Source organism: Fomitiporia mediterranea (genome assembly GCF_000271605.1).
Source record: "Fomitiporia mediterranea MF3/22 unplaced genomic scaffold FOMMEscaffold_1, whole genome shotgun sequence".
NCBI lineage: Eukaryota > Fungi > Basidiomycota > Agaricomycetes > Hymenochaetales > Hymenochaetaceae > Fomitiporia > Fomitiporia mediterranea.
In genome coordinates this window covers 7963882-7972185 of record NW_006760386.1, presented here as the reverse complement: position 1 = coordinate 7972185, position 8304 = coordinate 7963882, and positions in this window count along the sequence as shown.

The following is an 8304-nucleotide window of genomic DNA, read 5'->3' as shown; positions in this document are numbered from 1 at the left end:
CTTACTTGTGTTTTTCTGTATGTGTTCTGTAGAGTAATCATAGAGAAACTGATACAGAAGTTAGAAATCAAGTATCCAGACTATGAGGACAGACTTACATACAACATTGTGCAAGTTGTAACTGTAGTAGGGTCAATCCTTAGAGGATTTACACTCACAGTAGTTAGTAGATCAGATATGCTTGTGAGTCAGTCTATGATTCTGGTCAAACAGGAGGAAGTTAATTTGACAAGTGTTGTGGAAGCACTTTAGAGTCTGCAATTGTAAGTAGAGTCAATAAAGTAAGGCCTAAGATCAGGAGGAGGAGGATACAGTAGAGGTTTAGGCAGAGGATTAGGAAACAGAAGTTGTATGTTTTGTAGAGAATCTGGACATTTTATACACAGTTGCTCAAAAGTATTAGAATACATTACAAACAGGAAGTGTGTACAGAGCCTAGACAATAAAATTATTATAGCTAACAAAAACACCATTTCTGGGATAGGGTGGACCTTGAAGGAAAAGGTTGATAGCCACTTTCTGTCATTACAAATACACTCTGTTAGTTTTGTACAGGCTACACTAGTTGTAGTACACAGTCTAAGAGCTCCTGTACTAGTTACAATGGTAGAGGTTGATGAAGAAGAAGAGGAGGAGGTAGAGAACCTTGTAGAGCTTGAAAGGCTTGAAGTAATGCTAGAAGAAGCCTGTAAGAAGGTTGCAGAATGATTGAAAGCAAAGGATACAAAGGGGAAGGGAAAGTAAGAGTATGATTACAAAGTAGTAAAGCCTGCAGATATTGGACCAATACTAGTGAGTACACAGTGAGACAGAACTGGAACAAAGGACCATCTGTACTACTACATTATACCAATTGAAGACCTGGAAATAGCTAGAAGAGTTTTAGAACACAGCTTGGACTAGGAAGTGTGTATTACACAGTAAGAGTTGCTTACATTGTCTCTAGAGCTTCAGAAGAAGACTTGTGAATTAGTTACATTAAGGCACTAAACAGATAGAAACACTACATTCTACAGTAGAGAACTGCCCATTACAGGATCAAATATTTGTACACTGTAACAGTATTACAACACATTAGTAGAAGTCAACCATTTGCTTCTACTCTGTACACTCAAGGTAATAGTAGACAGAAAAATTGAGGTGGATTGTATACTAGACTAGGGTTCAAGCATGAACATAGTTTGAGCTGACATATAGAAAGTATTGAAGATTCTGTTAGATTGTAATATGGCTGTTACACTTGAAACAGTAGACACAGGTCAGGGATTGACTGTAGGACAGATTCTGAGGTTGTGACTCTCTATAGGAATGCTTCACATAGATATCACAGTACAAGTTGTGTAGAAAGCTCTGTTCAGGATCTTACTAGGTAGACTGTTCTTTGTGACTACAGAATGTGAAACCAAAGATTTTGCAAACAGGGAGCAGTACATAACACTTTAGGACCTGAATGATCTGTTGAGAAGGTAGTCTCTGTCTACTAGAGTAAGGGCACTGTAATACAAGCTGGAGACAGATTTTTGAGAAGCATCAAGGAACTAGAAACACTACAATTCTAGGGAGATACACATATGACAAGTAGATTAGGAACAAACAAGTAGAAGAGTAATAGTAAGACAATGATTCTATACAGAGGAAGAGGCAAAGGAAGTAGTGTAAATGTAAGACAGGATTGCAGCCAGGAATCATGAGTCACAGAATCATGAATAATAAAGGTAGCAGAGTTACAGAAGTCAGTAATTCTTGATACACTGGATGACAAACTTGACACAGTTTTGTAGGCTTACAAGAAAGTTGTGAATAAGGTGCACCCTATACCTGGAGTACTTCCAGAGGAGTTCTACATAGTCAGGTAATAGCACCCTAATCCCCTAGCTAGAATGCCTATATTACTGATGATACTACAGCCATTTGTGCCTACTAGCAGACTTACAGAAGAATGGATGTGAGCAATTAGAGAATTGTGATTAGGATTCCTATGGCCAGAAGAATGGAAACTTGCAGAGAACCTATTAATGCTACAGTCAGAAGTGTTTGTGTGGACAGAAGAGGAGTGAGAAACATTAGACCCTACATATTTCGATCCTATTCAAATTCTGACTGTAGAGCATGTACTATGGGTAGAGAGAAGTATTCCAATTGTACACAGAATTGAGAAGAGGGTGATTGAGTTGTTGAAGGAGAAGTTGTGTAACAGAGTAATAGAACTGTCAAATTCCTTCTATTAATCATAATGGTTTTGTGTCACAAAGAAAGACAGAATATCCTTGTGATTTATTATTGATTTGTAGAGGTTAAACACAGTTATGATAAAGGATACAGCCATTCTGCCAAACATGGAACTAATTGTGGAAAGCTGTAGAGGTTGTACATACTATATGTAACTCAATTTGTATATTGTGTTTAATTAGAGGAGTTTGGATGAGCAGTCTAGAGATCTGACAATGTTCCAGACACTTCTAGGGATGTTTTGCTTGACAGTGTTACTAATGGGTTACACCAACTCAGTACAGATTCTACATAATGACTTAGTGTTTATTCTTTGTAACAAGATTCTGGATGTTACAAACCTATACACAGACAATGTTCTAGTAATTGGACCCTGCTCAAGATATGAGAAAGTAGACAGAATGGAGGAAATGCTTCCTAAGAACAAGGGAATACAGAAGTTTGTTTACAAGCATCTGATGGATGTAAACCAGATTTTGCAGAGAGTGAAAGCTGTAGGAGGAATGTTTTCTAGAAAGAAGATAATACTTTGTGACAAATCTGCAATATTTGTTAAGTATAAGCTGATGTATTTAGGGAGAGAGGCTGAAGAATCACAAATACAGAAGGTTAGGGATTGGCTGCCTTACAAGAGTGTTACAGAAGTACAGGGATTTCTTAGAACAGTAGGAGTGCTTTGTGTTTTTATTCAAGATTACACAAAGTTAGTGTGACTACTCAATCAACTCACACAAAAGAACTTGATATTCAATTAGAATGACAAAGCACAGAAATCTATGAATGTACTCAAGGAAGCAGTCTTACATTGCCCTGCATTAATACTAATTGACTATGAGTCAGAGTATCTAGTAGTCTTGACAGTAGATTTGTCTATCATTAGAGTAGGATAGTATATTGGTCAGGAGCACCCAGATTGCAAACAGAGAATAAATTGGTTTGGATTGATTAACTAGAATGTGACACAAGTGCAATATTCACAAGCAAAAATAGAGCTGTTCAGACTTTATTGTGCACTTTACACATTATACATATATCTTATAAGTATTAAGAAATTAATTGTGGAAATGGACACTTTATACATAAAGGGAATGATTAATAAGCCTGACCTACAGCTCAATGCTACAATCAATTGCTGGATAGCCAGTATTTTGCTATTCAATTTCGAGTTCTGCTACATTCCTGCATCAGACTTCAAGTGTACAGACAGATTATTACAACACTAAGTAGCACCTGAAGACCCTCTAAACAATGAAACCTATGAAGACTGGATTGACAAGTCATACAGATTTTACACAGCAGAAATAGAATCTACACAATGTAGACATTAGCTGGAGAATTACAGGTCTACAGAACACAAAGCTTTGTTAGTTGAGTGTGTAAAAACACAGTCCTAAGTTTCAAATGTGACACACTAGGAGACACACAACAACATTATTAATGAATCATTTTAAGTAAACAAGGATACACTACAGGTAACACATTCTAGCAGACTGTAACATAGATTATTCCTGGAAGTTGTTATTCTAAAACAGAACTGGAATTGGATACATTAAGATAGACTAGAACAACCCAATCCAGAACACAGAAGAGTAGAAGATGAAGTAGACAAAGGACTACAGGAACAGGAAGCTGGAGGAGAGTCTTACAGAGTTGTGCAAACTGAGAAGGTAGAAGGAGCAGATGACAAAGCAGAAGTTAACAATCTAGAGCTGATAGGGGTTGTGTACAGTATCTGTAGTAATAAGACTGAGGGTTTGAATGTAACAGCAGAATGATTCCTACAATCACTAACTGTTGAAAGGCAAGAAGCAAGGCTGAAGACTGTAAAAGAGTATCTTGGCTTGCTCTACAAACCAAGCAGAATTGTAGACACTGATTTTCTAACATTTATACAATACACAGTACAGTTCTTTGTACAGAACAACAAAATTTGGTATTAAGGTCCTAGAGGAAAGCATCAGATTGTGCCAGATAAGGACAGGAGGTGAGAGTTGGTTAGGATAGTACACAAAGACTTAGGACACAAGGGAATCTTTGTAGTATGAGCCTGTTTACTGGATTAGTTCTAGTGGCTATCTCTTACAGAAGACATTAAGTACTTCATTAGGACTTGTCATGCATGTCAGACTCAGCAGATGTAACAAGTACTGATTCTACCAAGTATTCTGAAGATTGTACCACTTTTCCAAAAGATCCATATAGATACAAAGGTTATGCCAAAAGTAGGAAGATTCTGATATATTATACATGTACACTGTTTATTATCAGAGTATCTGGAGTTTTGTATACTTTGTGTAGAGAACAGAAGGATGATAGGACAGTTCATCTTTGAGGAACTTCTATACTAATACAGGGCATGTTCTGAGCTTGTAACAGACAACAGAACACCTTACATTGTAGTGTTGGACTATTTGTAAGAACAATACTACATTAATCATATTCAGATTTCTGTATATAACTCCTACACAAACAGAATTATTGAGCAGAAACACTTGAACATACAGGAAGCAATTGTAAAGACAGTAGGAGACAAAATTGGACATTAGTATAAGTACACACATTCTGTGTTCTGGGCAGAGCAGATTACAATTCAGAAAGTGACTGGATATTCTCCTTATTACCTTGTTCATAGAGTAGAGCTAATATTACTGTTTGACCTGAACAAGGCAATGTATTTGGTTCTACCTGAAGGATTGCTACTAACAACAGAGGAACTGGTAGTAATATGAGTACAGTAATTGTAGAAGAGACCAGACAACCTTATACAAATGATGGAATGCATTTGGAAAGCCTGTGAAAGATATGTAAAGCATTTTACAGAAGTCAATTGTAATCAGATCAAGGACTACAACTTTACCCCAGGTGTACTAGTGCTAATTCACAATTTTGAAAGTGAGTAACAACTTAGGACAAAAGATGAAACTGTAATACCTTGGACTGTTTGTAGTGGTGAAAAGAACAAAAGGAAACACTTATGTTGTACCAGAACTGGACAGAGTAGTGGCCAAGTTATGTATTGTAGCATTTTGCTTAATTCCATATTTTCTGTATTCATGTTTAACAGTTTTTTAACAAGTGTAGCAGGAGTGCCCTAAGTACTCTCTCTTGTTAAGATATCAAGCAAGTATCTACCTTATATACTATATAGTGAAGTCTGATAATCCAAGACATTCCAAGTGCAGTAATTCTACATAAGGCAATTAGGGATTTCCTAATCCAGAGTGTAATCTAATACAGTTCCTATCTTGCATCTTATTAATACTGTAGAACTAATGCTGGAAGATGTAGAACCACACAGGACTAGTCACAAGGATACAGATGATCTAGACAACTGTGCTTTGAATACTACACTTGAAGTAGAACCAAGTGCAGAAGTCACAGTCTTCTAATCTGAGAATACACAATTTTTCAATATACCCTCCCAGTCTTGTACAGGAAACTAAAACATAGGGATCAATTCCCTACTAGCAACACCTAACAGTTGTGTAAATCTGTAAATACTGTGTTCAACTACAGTTCTCTATACTTTGTTACATTTTATATTTACATACTTCTGATCTTCTGTTACATTCCTTCTCATTTATAATAAAATTGTAAAAAGCTTATACAACATTTTATAAGTATATAAACCTTTATACAAATTATGATTCCTTTTCACCTATTCCTATCCTATTCTACTAGTTCTATACATAAATCATAAAAATATCCATCCATCCATTCTATTCCTCTTAACTCTCTATTTTATCTATTTTCCTATTCATTCTATCCATTTCTGTTCTATTCTGTTTGTTCCTTACATTTCCAGTTTTTTTTTCATAAAAACATAACTGGACTTTCTATTTTAATACTTTCTACCCTATTCTATTTCCTACTCTAACTCTTCTACCCTACTATTTACAGAGGCTTCTACTGTTATAGTTAAGAAGTTGATACTCTGCCTTAGAGTCATAATCTTTGTATTAAACTTGTTCTTCATTATTATCAACTGTAACTCTAGGTTGTTCAGCTCCTTAGTCATCTGTAAGTGAATGTTGCAGACAGTTCTAGCTTTACTATGTATGATTAGAGGGATGACAGAATGTAGGCTCTAAGTTGTACTGTATAATTCTACAGTTTACCCCCTAGTCTTATACTAGATTCCCTTCAGGCTACATTTAGAGTAGTAGAATATGTATACTGTACACTGGTTTTCTACATGAATAATCACTATTAACACAGTCAAAAAAAAAAAAAAGATTGAAACAGACTTACTTAGATTACTATAGTATAGTTAATTTATTACAGTCTAGTAAGTAAATCCCTAAGGACCCTTGTACCTCTCTGTACACTTTACACACTTGAGTGTGTGGAAGACTATTCCCTCTGTCTAATCTAGAGGGATATCCTTATCCTTCTTACTTGAAAACTTTACTACAACCTTCTGGTTTTTTGTGTGTGTTTCCTTACTAGAGACTAGAATCTTTACCTTTATAATAGTGTACTTCTTACTCAGAAGTACTAGTACTAGCTCTAAACAACAAAAATAGAGTTAGTATACTCAGAAAATTAATTACCTCTCATTCACATTACCTTTTCCCTTACTCTTGTCCTCTTTCTTCTTTTCTAGCTTTATAACTACTTAAGGAACTAGGAGAAATATTATTTTAGCTTAGTACAATTTGTTAGCCATACTTGTACTTACTAACTATAACTTGTTTCTCCTTTTATTCCTTTCTTACATTAACCTTCTCTTTCTCTACAACCAGCTTTTTCTTTTCTAGTTTTACAAATTCTTTAGAAACTAAGTAAAGACAATATTAGTAGTGTATAATTTGTTAACTATATATTTAATTTGTACCTAGCTTGTTCCCCTTTTCTACTACCACTTTTGATTTTTCTACATTTGTAATAGTATTAGAACCTGTGTAAACAGTTAGTTATTATACACAATTTATTAACTATACTTACACACATACTTTTAGACCCCTTCTTTTCCTTCCTATTCTTCTACTTTGTTACTGACTGTGTTAAGACTGTAGCCTTCTCCTTCTCCTTCTCCTTCTCCCTCTCCTTCTCCTTCTCCTTCTCCCTCTCCTTCTCCTTCTCCTTTCCCCTCTCCTTCTCCTTCTTTGTCTTAGTCTAAGCCTCTTTCTTAACCTTAGTCTGTATTACTTTCTTAGCCTTTGTCTTTACTTTCACTCTAGTAGCAACTTTGTCCTCCTTTACTTTTGTAAGCTCCTCTACTGTTGCCTTACAATCTATAAGATGTTCTACATTAGTAGACAGATCAGAAATTAGGAAATAAAAGACTTACTGTCAGATTGACCCTTTACTAGTATAGACAAAACCTTCTTACTCTCTAAATTGTTATTATTATGAGTGTTATTGTCTAAGCTCTCTTTATCTTCAGACTTAGGATCTGTAGTCAATCTGTTAGTTTCCTCCTTTACAACCTTGTCCTCTAGTTTGTTTTCTACATTAGAACTTATAGAGTATATTAGTATATGAGCTAGAGACAATGTACTTTACAGAAGTACTTACTAAGTATATGTTTGACTAGCTTATCATTTATGTCTATTCCCTTACTAGCTACTATGTTGTTATACACACAATTTCTAAGGAAAATCACAAAATCAGTATAAAAAGAGTAGAAAAGAGTATAACACTTATTGTTAGATTTGCTAAAGAGTAGTAATAACATAGTAAGAGTAATAGAAGAAAGTAGGAAGAATAAGTGACAATGTTCACACACACACAGAACTTACATTCAGCCTGCCAATCATAAAATCAATCATGTGACTGTGGACAGTCACAAGCAGACACACTAGGAGATGAAACAATCAGTATTATACTAAGAACTGTACATTATATACAGACAATCATAGTAATCAATTCCAAACACTCATGTGACTCATAAAAGCCTACTCTAAGAACACTCAACTATTCTGTATTGTAAGCATTTACAAACAGAACTGTAAGTGTGTACAGTCTCAGAATTGGCTTACACACATTGTTTTCCTTACAGGATGTACAGATTACATACTTATTATAGGCTCAGAACACAAGTTACATTATAGTAAGTGGCTCAGCAAACTA